Here is a 13,966-nt window from a genome sequence, read left to right as displayed (position 1 = left end):
AACCGCAACGGTTCCGATGATAATACTGTATTTATGTCCTTGTATACAGACTAACAAACATTTCTAAATACACTCATGCAATCACAATACGATGTGCCTATGAATTCTGGTGTTAGTTTTGGAATTCTCCCATGGTGTGAACACCATTCATACATCGACATGTCTAATATATGATGTGATGGCAGCGTTCGGTGTTGGAATGTAGGCCTATTCGAGTTTTCACATTTTCTGTAGAGCTTGTCGTTAAGCAAATAGGCCAATGTATGTATCTTTAGCGGCGAATCAGTGAGTTCAGTGTATATGTCTGAGCATTGTGTTCCACCAAGTTAGCGGTCTTGGCTCGAAGTTCACGTGACTGCTTACAAGGGAAGTCGGCCGCGTGCTTTGCTTTGTCCCGCCCGGCGTTCACTCACCCAACTCCGTGATGCGAGGCCGGAGGATGGCGGGGTCTTCAATACGATGACGCATTTTGTTTATTACTCATGATTCTATTCTTGAACGAAATTTCGGGATCCGAGGCCAAGCTAAAATAACACATATTCCATATATCTTCTGTGTGTAAGGCTGATCAAATGTGTATAGTGTACTTTTTTAAGCTTTGAAATTTCGTTCAAAAGTACGTTTGTCCCGGCGATGGGTATACGATTTTACGCATTTGTGGTGAGACGGCAGGCAGGAAGGTTCTCTCGATTGATGCGTACGTTGTCGCCTCCGCTGCGTACACCAGCCGACCATTCGCCAGAACAAAACCCACATGGTACGAAGCCATGATCGATATATTTACCGAATTGCAATCTAGAGCAAAGAAGAAACCACTCGTTTAGTTAACTTTTTTTTTGTCTCCATTGATCAAATTAGGGATAGCTTGATATCCCCCCACACACGTGTGTATATATATATATATATATATATATATATATATATATATATATATATACACACACACACACACACACACTGTAGGTCCCACTTTCGAAAAAAAGAATGATGATACGCATATTGCCATCATTCTGTGGTTCTCTTCGTGATGCGCGCGCACACACACACACGCGCGCGAACTATAGATCCCACTTTCCGAGAAAATGTTGTATGAAGATACGTGCATTTCAATCACTTTATGTGATCATCGTCAGTAATAAACACAAACACATACACACGTGTATGTATGTGTGTGTGTGTGTACGCGCGTTATTTGTTCCCAAGACGCAACATACCTCCAGTCGGTTTTATCCACTCGTCCTACAGACTCGACCACAGCGACCATGTCACCTATTTCTCTTTGGACCATGACAATGCGTCTAATATCTTGTGCGGTTCACCTGCATCGCTGGAAATAAACTTGGTTGCTATTTATATTTTCTCGATTTTCATGTCCTCCATTGGATGCGGGGAACACACCACCACCACTGCATATTCTAATATGAAAAGGATCAGGCAGTAAGCTTTTTCCCCCGCCCATGTGGTGAAAAGTCAGACTTGTTCGTCCAGTTTATGTACACGTTTCATATACAATTTTGTTACGTTTGTCGGATGACGTATCAATCATCAATTATCCCAAATCTTATTTTACATTTGCAACAGTTTCACTTCTCAGTACAAGTCAACGCGCTTCAGTAATGTTAACATTAGTTAGAATGAAATATACAGAGAAAGAGAGGGGGGGAGGGCACATACACTAGTACTTGTGCGTGTAGTCTTAAACCTTTCCCAAATGAAGGCATTATTCAGGAACCTGTTTGGGCATTTTGCCATACATGATCATCGACCGTTAGATGGTGGTGACGGTTATGCGCTCTCACGGTCTCCATTTGCTGACTGATAAGCTTCCCTCCTTTGCCCTTTCGTGTTACTAGCCGGTCATGACTAACGTACACAAGTGCACATGGTGCGCACCTGCGCATAGTGTTAGACTTTAGAGGATAAATACATACTACCAACGGACGTTTCTCCAGAACCCCTTACCCACATCCAACTTCAAACAAGGGTTTTTTGTGATGCACAGAATAAGCATGGTTTACTCTTTGATTAGTATTTAGTTAAATTATGGTGGGATTTGTTCTAAAAGTTCTTGTCTACCGCGAGGCTACTTTATTTACCAGACTTTACCTCCCGCGACGTGCATGAGCCAACGTGACGTCATGCGCTATCTGTTTACAGATTCATGTACAGGAAACAAGTCAATCCCAAGTCTTGAAGTACCACTCGCGACAATGGATTTAATGGCAGCCTAGAAGTGAGACCTATCGTTGGGTATTTCCCATATGTACTGCACGCTAGGCATCATTAGCACGTTATGTTATCCACTAGATCAGCATTGACGGCGTTCGTCTGAGCGCATGTGCTCCAGCCAAGGCGGCGTCACTTGCACAAAGCGTTGGGCGTCATATTACGCGAACGTGTGGCTTGCTAATAAATAATGCACGGTAGTAATCATGTACGTGGTCGACGTGTGCATGAATATTGGATGGTTGCATATCATGCGGACAGTGCATGTGTGACTGCAAGTGGCGAGTCTTGTACACAGTGGTAAATTGCATCATGTATTATGCTTTACGAATTCTGCCTTGCGTGTATGCGTAAGGTCAGCATTACTCATTGATCGGACCATATACGCGTTCTGAACTCTATTTGGGAGGGTAATAGCTGTCGATCACAAGTCCAACGCGTGATTCAAGACCGTGGTGAATCACACACTACTCTTTGCCCACCAGGATTGAAGTGTCGGCTAGTAGTGCAGTGATGCTGAAAATTTCAGCTCTGGGCAAGGCTCGATTTCAGATAGCTAAATGGTCGAGCCTTTACGAAGTACAGGATTGTTTCGTCTCGCAATATTGTTCACACTCTCGTAACGTTAATTTCTCCCAATGTTAGGCTCTCCAATTTGATGAATTCGTGAATATTATTCGCGTATACCACCTGTGTGTATTGTGTGTATGTTCGCGCGCGCATGTTTACCTATACTCAATTCCAACAAGAAATTACACACAGAAGGCTGGAAGAGGCTAATGTGCCTGTGGGTCCAGCTCGTAATAACTAACCTCTTGTATCATGGTCTAGTGGTCACTGTGGTCGAGGCGCATATAAACAATTAACGATTCAAAATCATATTTCTGCTCATACACTCGGTTTCTGACGTGCAGCTCAGTGCATATGGTAGTCCCGTAGATTCCTGGTCCACACAGGCATCAGCGACATGCAAATTCCTCACCACCTTCCGGAAATATCATATTTCTCCACTTGTTCATAAGATAGGAAATATTTGTTTCAATCATTAGAAACTAGTCACTCTACAACTACAACAAAGTTTTCAAAACTTGTAATGTAAGAAACTAAGTAATTTGTGGATTTGAAATCAAGGAAAAGAAATTATAATCGATGTTGACAGCAATTATAATTATGATAAGTGTAGAATAAAATGTGTTCTATATATTCAACTGAACATCATGATGCGTTCAGATTTCACATAAAGAGCAAATAGATAAAAAAATTTATCAACATTTTGAATCATGACGATCGTGGCGCGTGGAAGTAGTTACTCAGATTTAATAAGCATTTTTGCTCTATGTTTGATAGTGTAAATTATATAATCTACAATATATTTTTCTTACTTTTTTAAGTACTAAAATAATCTACCTACCTTCTCCACGAATTATTGATTAATTCACATTACATAAAAATAGTCTCGGATAAGAATGACGGGAAACGAATACTTTCTCATAATAAATTAAATGATGAATAAATTGAAGGAAGAGGAGTGAGAGTCGGCAACTACTATCGCTCCCTCTCCCGCCACGAGCGTCAAGTCGCAAAATATTTACAAAATATTTTCATTTTTTGATGACTATTTACAAAAATCCTCAATTTTAATTTTCCGTGGCTTTCTATGTGAAATCTGAATACACCATCGTGTTCAGGGGTTAAGTAGGATAACACGTTTTATTCTACACTTATCATAACTGCTGTAAACATGAGTAACGAGTAAAGTTGTATAAACCGACAATTTATTTTCCTTGATTTGAACTCCACATAATTAATTTCTTATCGAGTTTTGACATTTCAATTATAGTTATAGAATGACTGCTCTTTCTAAGGACTGAAACCAAGACTTCCGGTCTTATGAACAGTGGAGAAATATATTTTCTGAAGGAGGTGAGGAATTTGCAGGTCGCTGATGCCTGTGTGGAGCAGGAGTCTGCAGGTCTACCAACTGTGCCGAGCTATACGGCTGAAATAGTGTAATTTCTTATGGGAATGGAGTTTAGGTATGGTATACAGGGTTGAAACAGTACTCATGGGGGTCCTTTTTTATTCTTTTTTTGTCTTTAAATATTTTTTATTCATAACTACTTTTTCCTTTTGTAACTTTAACCACCATCCTTGATTGTTTTCTCTGATATTAAATTTTCTCTACCCTCCTTATTGTTTTGCTTTACACTGTCCTTAAAACTTTTTTTTCTTTACTTTTAACCATGGTCACCCTTTAACTTAACCCTATATTGTATGATTCCTTTGATAATGCCATCTCACTCATTTTACTTTTCAAATAATTTATTCTACATAGTCAAACACTTCTGTCAAAGCTTATCTGTGAAACTAGTCAGGGATAAACTTGGACTAGGAGTCCTGTGTTTCCTCTTTCCACTCATGTTAACCTCTCAAAAAATTTAAATACTTAAATTTTTTTTGTCTTTAACACATCTTTTCTTAATAATTTCATTCTCATGGTTGCCATCCTAATCTTAGGTTGATCTATATTGCCAAGCTCAATTATAAATTGTGTGTGTGTATTTACCTTGTATCTTATGGGAAGGGGAGCTATGCTCATGGTGTCCTGTCTCTGTATCTTGCTATATCTAATTTGCTCTTAAATTCTTGTACTGTTTTTGCACACACTATTGTTTCGTCTAATATGTTCCATACATCCACCACCAGGTCTGTTCTGTAACTGTCCTTTTCGAGTTTACCTCCATGTCCTCTTGTGTTTTTCTTATCCCAATTCAGTAAGTCATCTCTATCAAGGACCTCCACACCTCTCATAATTCTGTAGATGGTCAACAATTCACCTCTTTCTCTTCTTTGTTCCAGAGTTGGTATTTCTAGTTTTGTGTATGTGTGTGCATTTACATGCATGCTCATCTAGATATTTTCAACCACACTTGTACAACTATTTACAGGATTTTTTTTTTCATTATTATAACTACTTTATCCCTAATTCCAAATGTAATTGTTTTGGATCCTAAAGTCTATCTGAGGGAGCACAGGAGAACAGAGGATGATGCTAGGGAGTGGAGTAAAAAAAGAGAGAGAGAGAGAGAGAGAGAGAGAGAGAGAGAGAGAGAGAGAGAGAGAGAGAGAGAGAGAGAGAGAGAGAGAGAGAGAGAGAGAGAGAGAGAGAGAGAGAGAGATAGAGAGAGAGAGAGAGAGAGAGAGAGAGAGGGGGGGGGAGTAGGGTAGGGTTGAGACAGAACAGAGGGAGGGAGTAAAGTGAAAGGAAGGGTGGACAGAGAGGGAAGGATGAGTGGGAGAAGGGTAAGGATTGGAATAACATGACAAAGAAGTAAAGGAGAACAAGAAAGAGGACAGAATTGGGAATAAAAGTGTGGGAGGGATGGGGAATGGATAGAAAAAGTGTGAGGAGGGAAGAAAGGTGGGAAAGAAAATAGTATATGGAAGAAATAAAGAAGAGGGCAGGGAGGGAGAGAGAAAGAGAGAGGGGGAATGAGAGGTAAAGATGGGTGAAAGGAAGATGGTAGGGGTGCTGGGAAAGGCATGAGGGTGAGAAGGGAAGGGGAGAGAGAAACTGTGTGTGGAGGGGGGAGAGAGAGAGAGAGAGAATAAAAGGGGAAGGAATCAGATGGAAGAGTATGAAGGGAGTAAGAAAAGTTGGGATATTATGAAAGGAGAGAGGGGAAGAAAGGATAAAAATGGGAAGGTTGGAATATGAAGAGTGGGGGGCAATACAAGAGAGGAGGAGGAAGGAGTGGGAAAGAGGAATAAAAAGTAGGATGATAATTTATGTTGAAGGCTCACAAATATGTAAAGGAAATTGGAGGAAAAATGGGTTGAGAGTGAGGAGGGGAGAAAGCAGGCTTAAACCTGGTTTGAACTACAGTCTTATCAAGTGATAAACAATATGGGATCTCTTCATATAACTGTGAAGTACATAGTGGTACAACATTGTAATACTCATATTTATGTCACTTATCACTGAAGAGGATAATATCCATCCATCCCTCAATTTCACAGACAAAAGGGAGGTAACATTGGTCTGATATAATGAATTCAACATATTTCCTGTAATCTAATATCAGACTCAGACTTACCAATGATTGTAAAGACAGGAAAGGAATTTTACAGTCATTGGATCTTGCCCATTACCTCTAAAATTCTTTCAAACAAGATCTGTTAAATTGAGGTCAAGTGTGTGTGTGCAATCTTTGAAATTACATCCTTTCCCCCTTCATCACAATAATGATAAACAAGTGCACATACATGCACATGCAAACACAACATAACCCTGCATACATAAACACAAGGATCAACATGTACTTTGCATGTTAGTGATAACCCTGCAAGACAGAATTATCACCCTGCTGCCCATTTTTTGAAACCCATCGACATCCCCACTTCTATCTGGTGATGCACCCAGTCTCTGGACTGGGTCCAAGATACCTCTCGAGCAACTTCAACAGAGTCTCCTTCTTCTTTTCACATATGGGGAGCTGACATTTGGAGTCTGTTCCCATCCTGCTCTTGCCAGGTGGGAAGGTGACCCAAACATTGGCCTAAACACCCACTGGCTTGTCACAACTGACAGGGCTTGCCCTACCAGTTCGGTTCCTCACTTCCCACTTTGAGGAGTCGGATGCTGATTTTTTTTTCTCTGAGTTTAGGTAAACAGAAACAATAAAACAAACCACACACACACATGACCCCAAGAGTGGTGATTCTTTCCTGTATACTATATAAAGTAGATACACACACATACAAAATAAGCAGCACTGGTTTGGTTCCTGCACAAAAGATAACGAGACATGAGATTATAGAGCACTGACCAAACTGGTCCCCAACATAGCTGACAAACCATCTACTAAAAATGTCGTATCTGCCCATTTCTGCCAGAAATCCCTAAAGGGGACATGTCCCCTATTGCCCTGATTGGCTGAGAGAGCAGTGATGTCACAGCAACAGAGATGACTGATTGGCTGAGAGTGGTGACAATGACAGCAGAGACAACTGATTGGCTGAGAGCAGTGATGTCACAGCAATGGAGATGACTGATTGGCTGTGAGCAGAGCTAGCTCGCCCAAAACTTGGAGCCCCTATTCAGTGGGGTTAGGCACAGCCCACTGCTCATACAAAGAAATATAATACTGTAACTGCCACTGTTGGTAGCTACAGAAAAGCAAGATAACATGAGAGGAATGGATTAAATTTACAATTTCTTGATTTGGGATAGTATCACAAAGTCACATTAAAAAAGTTTGCAACTACATATTTGAAGGATAGTTTACAAGATATGCTTGAAAGATAAATGTGGGTAAAAGATGAACAAGGTGAGAGGATGGCAGCCAACTAGAAGCGAGTACTAAGGGAGAGGCTCGAGGAAGTGAATAGTTTTTGATACTTGGGGATTAATGTGGCTGGGAAGGGAGGAGTGGAGGTAGAGTTAGAATGTAGATTGAGAGAAACAAGTAAATGCCTTGGGGGATTAAAGTGTAATGTGAAATAGACATTTGGGAATGGATGCTAAGAGGAGATCATATGAAAGGGTAACTGTACCATTAGCACTGTATGGGGGCAGAAACATGGGACATAAGGGAGGAAGAGATAAAGAGTTTAAACGTGTTTGAGATGAAATGTCTGAGAAGTATGGTAGGGGTTACTAGGCTGGATAGAGTGAGAAACAAGGAGGTGAGGAGAGCAGGGGTGGAAAAGAACTTGGGAGGTAGGGTTGATGAAAGAGTATTGGGATGTCTTGGACATGAAAGAATGAGTGAAGAAAGATTAGTAAAAGAAGTGTGGAAGGCAGAGGTGGATGGCGTGAACATGAGGGGGCGACCAAGGATGAGATGGATGGATGGGGTGAAGGAGGCCTTGGGAAAGAGGGGGATGTCTTTGGAGGAAGGGAGAAGACAGAAGATAAGGGTGAGTGAAGAATAGTTGTGTATGGATAATGTGATTCATGAAAGGGAGTGGGTGGGAGATGGAAGAGGGATTAGGGAGTATGAATATTTTGACACAGCCCGCTGGGAATTCTCCCTACCTTCTCTTTTTCTGCATGAGGGGATGGAGAGGGGGAGTTGCTGATTAAATGAAGTGGCCTTGCTGCATTGCTTCTGACCCAGGCCAGTGGGCGAGATGCAGGGATGACCCATCATCCAGGAGCCAAGGAAAGAGGGGAGGGGTGGTGAATGGGAGTGGAGTATGTGGGGATAAAATGGGTGGGAGTGGATTTATGCCTTTTGATTTTGGCTACCTCTCTTGTAAGGGGGAAAAAGTCCTTGGTATATGTATATGCTTGAAGGTCATGAAGAAATACATTAACCTGTGTAACTATGAGGAAATGTCCAAATGAAAAACATAAGTGAAATTAAGGCTAAATTTAACCCATGGAGATGAAGGTATGACACCAAAATGCAACTACTTCCCTGTACATTATCAATCTGCTCTGTCTCTTACAGGAATGCAACCCCCAAGAAACTAGGGAAAATAAAAATTACTCAATAAAAATCTCTCACTGAAGAGAATTTTATATTCACTCTGCACAGAAGTACACAAGTGTTTTCTTTGTGGTGGTTGTGTCTGGAATATCTGATGACTATTGTCAGGCCAATTCTGTGTTAAATTTCTACTGCTAGATGGTAACCCGAATCTGGACCTAACAGTACAATTCTTTCTAGTCTTGAGTGATTTCCCTGGTGTGCTCATTTCTGGGGGCATTTGGTACAGTATAGAATTTGGATATATTGAATACTAGTTACATTATTATAGAAGTCTGAGTAGAATACTATTGACGTTGTTTCTATATAGCATACAATAAGCTGTGTTTACACGATATGATGTGAGGGATGAAAGTTAGAGAGCCGAGTACAATTGTGCCTATCATTTTCATGTACTAAAAACCGAGCTTATAATTTGTGAGTCTATAGTTTGCATTAATTTGACAGCTCCATCAGGTAATATTTTCAAAATTATTAAATACTGTACTGCAATCATCTCAATCACTATTGCTCCAGGTCTCTTGCAGGAGATCCGCAACTTCTAAAGGTAATTCCCCCCCCTAAGTATCCAGTACCTATCTTGAATATCATCTCCCCACTAGCAAGATCTCATGGGCCGGTTCAGGGTCTGGAAAGAGGATAAACTGCTAACCACTAACTCTATGTTGTACTCCTTGGGACCTACTCCCATCTGGGAGTTGCCAAGACTGATGATATATTCAGTCACCATCTCTCCTACTATCTTCATTTTCCATCTAGCAACTACAAGCCCTCCAGGAATGGTGATATCTGGAATTCTTTTGCCCCAACCTACATAGTAAGTGGTGTAGCCCCAGTTGTTGCCCTGTGTGAAGTGGGAACATAACACATCCCAGCAGCAGCCTGCACATCTGAGCACCCCTATTTAGGGTCCACTCTGCTCACCCCATAAGGGCAAGGTACAAGAAAAGATGACCTAAATATGGTCTCCCTAAACCCTGCCAAGCTGGGAAGCTGCCCCAAACACAGTCACCCATAACATGGTATGAATAATAACAATAATAATAATAATAATGAAAACAGAACAATAACATGGAACCAACTACCTTCCCAAAACTAAAGTCCTGCTGAGCTCCTGCCCTACCCCTCAACATTTCCTTGAGAGAAGTAACAAGAACGAACCCCAAACTAAAAATCAATCTACAATGGTAACATCAGAGTAATTACCTATCCTCTTTATAGAGGATAATAAATGCCATTATTGGGGTTTCCAACAGGCCCTAGCATCACAATCAACAACTACAACCTTAACCTGCTAATAAATAGCATTGCTGAACTTATTAAGCCCTGCTAACTATCATTCTAGTCTGACCCATAACAAGATGAAATGGACCCTGAACTGGAATACCCAAGATTCTTGGTCCTCAAACTTAGCAGCAATGAATCAAGAAATGTCCTATGAAAGTATATAATGAATGTGAAGACCAATGTACAGGTCCCTGTGATATGGTTCCACGGAGATATCCTAACAGTATAAGTATAACCAAGAGCTCAGAATGACAGCCAGTGCCCTAACAACTCTGACAGACACCCAAATTCAAACATCATCGCAGAACAATTAACACTGGTGCGGAGGTAGTCCAAATCCTACATCTACAAAATTACATAACATATGGAATAATAGAGCGAATGGTGAATCATCAAAAGTAATAAAATTGTGGAGTTCAAATAACAATAAATAATACAAGGATCAATACCCCCAACACTAATAGTCACCTTCAATCAACCACAACTTACAATCTATTTGACTATGGGTTTTCTGAGATATAAAGCAGAGAAATACCACCCGCAGACATGTTGTTTAAACTGCCAGCACTATGAACACACTAGACAATGATGTTGCCACCCAGGAGTGTGTACATTGCTCATCCCCTACACATAGTGCCCTATGCTTAAACCCAGTCAAACATACAAGCTGCAAGTAAGATCACTTTGCATCATCATCGGATTTCATAGGGGCCCAAAAACAAGTACATTCCAGGATGATCAGGCTAGGAGTCATATGATGAAACAATATTTTCTCAGATAAGTTTCCTAATGATTCTATTCAAACAACTATACCTACAGAAACCTCCCACATAGTTTACGAGCTCCCCTGCGCAAACCATACATCCCCTTCACTAATGTCACTAAAACCTGCAGCCCAACCACACCCACAAGCCATCTCAAGCACAAGAGCTTCAAATACAACCCCAACTCCCTATGGTCTACAAAAAACCTCAACCACAAACCCATTCAACACCTTTGCCCCATCCACATGAACACCCACCCTAAGACACAAGCATATGAACCAGCACAAACCCCTGTCACCGACTGCAGCTCTCACCAACAAACCCATTAAACTTTAATATATATACAATGGAACTTCCATTTGGAAGAAAAAGAATTAGAATTATTATTATCATTATTAGAAGAAGAATCTGAAGAGGAAAAATCTGAAGAAGAAGAAGAAGAAGAAGAAAATCCCTCACAATTACAAGAATAGCAGACTGCAAAATTTATAACATTTCACAATATCTAGCTACCCATTTACCACCAAACTCTGACCAATAAAACACCAATGCCTATCTCTTCACAACCTCCTATGAAAATCAGGACTATAAACTAAACTATAACTTTACTAATTTCACCAATATACATACATATACCAAAGGCTTTTCCCCCCTTATGATAGAGGAAGCCAAAAAACAAAGGCATAAAAACCACTTCCACCCATTCCATCCCTATTATACTCCACTCCCCTCCACCCTCTCATCTTCTCTTAACCAATATCAACACATAATATATAACACATGACAGCAGCATCCGGATGTCTTTATGGATAGAAAAACAGTAAAATACAGTCCACAACAACATGTGACTTTATATACAGTTAGAAGTTTCCAACTTCCTCCAGCCTATCTCCTTTTAACCTCTTTAGTAGAATGACGCCCATGTAGGTGTTACGAGGCACGAGTGGGTAAACGAGGATGTCAGCATTGGCATCTTACAAAGGCGGAGCATGCCGACAGGAGACCTTTTGGTCCATATCTAGGTCGGATGAGAAAAATAATAATAATGATAAATAAATAAATAAATAAAAAGGTAAATAATATATAAAATACATAAATATATGCATAGGTATAGTTAAATAATAATCAAACAGGTAAATAGTAAATAATAATAAATTGACATATAACTAATAATAAATGAGAATCAAGCAAATAATAATAAACAGACAAATGATAACAAAACAAATAAACAAATAATATAAGATAAATGATAGTCATTACAGCATATTGCTTAGGTGTTTACCTAAATGATTCTTAAAGCTTCGAACTGAACTATATATATTTTTGTAATTGTAGACAAGTTACCCCCGGATTATGTGAACGGGTTTGATCACAAGAACGAGTAATACAGCAGTGACTTTATATTCTAAAATGTGGGTAGTGTGATGCATTGTTCATATGGTAGCTGATGCTGCAAGCGAGAATTTGGCTCATACTGAAGTGCTTAAACACGCCTCTAACTTACTGCTACCCTCTTCCCTCAGGTGTCTCATCATTTTACTTTTCCCCACATTTACTTAAGATTCCCTCTCTCACATACCCTCCCAAACTCCCCTAAATCTTTCAGGCACTCATCCAACTCATTTACAAGTGAAGTGTCATGTGCAAATAACAACTGGTTTATGTCTTACTTCAAGCAATCAGTTAGCCCAGGTTTCTCTTGCAAGAGACTTATGGCTCCCAACTAACTGGCAATGACAACTGAACAGGCACTCAGATCACTCAAGAAAGAAATTTTGTATTGTTTTCTGGAGATAGTGTAGGGCTGTGTGGGAAGTGTTTAGTATCCTCTATGACCTAGGGCAGTTTGATTCAGTGTTGGTACTGTATTCCAGCTATCAAATATATATATATATATATATATATATATATATATATATATATATATATATATATATATATATATATAAATATATATATATATATATATATATATATATATATATATATACTTTTTTAGGAATGTCCCCTATTGGAGCTACAGGTAGCAGGACTCCTAATCCCATCCCCCGTCCCGTTTTTTGTCGCCTTTTATGACTCAAGCGGAAAGACTTGGTGGTAGCACTCTCTTCACCCACCACAGGGTAGGCAAAAAAAGGAAATGAATATTCAGAGAAATGGTACAGGACAGTAACAAGGGGTTGGGGGGCAGCATAATGCAGGGACAGTTGTAGTATAAAAGTGTCATCATTTCTCTATGAACAGAGTTTTCCTCTATCACAGACAAAATGATGTGTGGCTCTGGTCTATAGGGGCACCCTGTATAGACCCTAAAGTATCAACTGCATGCTACTTTGCCACAATAACATGCAGCCAATACCCCAGAGTGAAAATTGAGGAGGTGAGAAGGAGAACAGGGGTGGAAAGGGAGCTGGGAGATAGGGTTGATGAAAGAGTATTGGGAAGAATGAGTGAAGAAAGATTAGTAAAAGAAGTGTGGAAGGCAGAGGTGGAAGGAGTGAATATGAGGGGGTGTCCTAGGATGAGATGGATGGATGGGGTGAAAGGGGCATTACAAAAGAGAGGAATGTCTGTGGAGAAAGGACAGGAGAGGACAGAAGATAGGGGTGAATGGAGAAGGGTTGTGTACGGATGATGCTGTGATGCACGTGGGGGAGTGGGTGGGGGATGGGGGGTGAGGAAGTATGTTATGAAAAAAAATAATTGATGCAGCCCAAAGGGATTTTTCCCCTTCTCTTTTTCTGCACGAGGGGATGGAGAGGGGTAGTCACCGACTTTATGAAGCGGCCTTGCTGTGGATGTGCTGTGTCTTGCGACACTGCTTCTGACCCAGGGCAGTGGACAGGATGCAGGGATGACCCATCATCCAGGAGGTGCCAAGATAAGTGGGAGGGAGGAGGGTGGAGGGGAGTGGAATATATAGGAAATGGAATGGGTGGGAGTGGTTTCTATGCCTTTTTCTTTTTGGCTACCCCTCTGTGTAAGGGGGAAAAAGCCTTTGGTATATGTATGTATGGATGAGTATATATATATATATATATATATATATATATATAAATACTTGGAATTAAGTAGTACCAGTATGAAGTAAAAATTCATACAAACTAGTCATTCAACACATATTCTTAGGTCAAACCAAGTCATGCATGACAGGGGGTTAATAGTGGGTAAGACTAAAAACTGAATCACACC

General features: G+C 40.3%; 1 protein-coding gene across 3 annotated transcripts in view; it reads right to left on the bottom strand.

The window, feature by feature from the left end:
- The window catches only part of Art4 (arginine methyltransferase 4), an 88,235-nt gene that overhangs the window by 69,019 nt on the left and 5,250 nt on the right, over positions 1 to 13,966 (bottom strand). Inside the window, exon 2 of one of the 3 annotated variants that reach the window (XM_076196384.1) lies at positions 11,675 to 11,792. The exons of the other annotated variants lie outside the window; for them this stretch is intronic. The gene's annotated coding sequence lies outside the window, so the exon portion shown is untranslated. The remainder of the gene's footprint in view (positions 1 to 11,674; positions 11,793 to 13,966) is intronic. 3 annotated transcript variants of the gene reach the window in all.

This window comes from Oratosquilla oratoria, chromosome 1 (genome assembly GCF_046742065.1).
Source record: "Oratosquilla oratoria isolate Oo_2021 chromosome 1, ASM4674206v1, whole genome shotgun sequence".
Taxonomy (NCBI): Eukaryota; Metazoa; Arthropoda; class Malacostraca; order Stomatopoda; family Squillidae; genus Oratosquilla; species Oratosquilla oratoria.
This window is presented reverse-complemented; position numbering and strand designations above follow the sequence as displayed.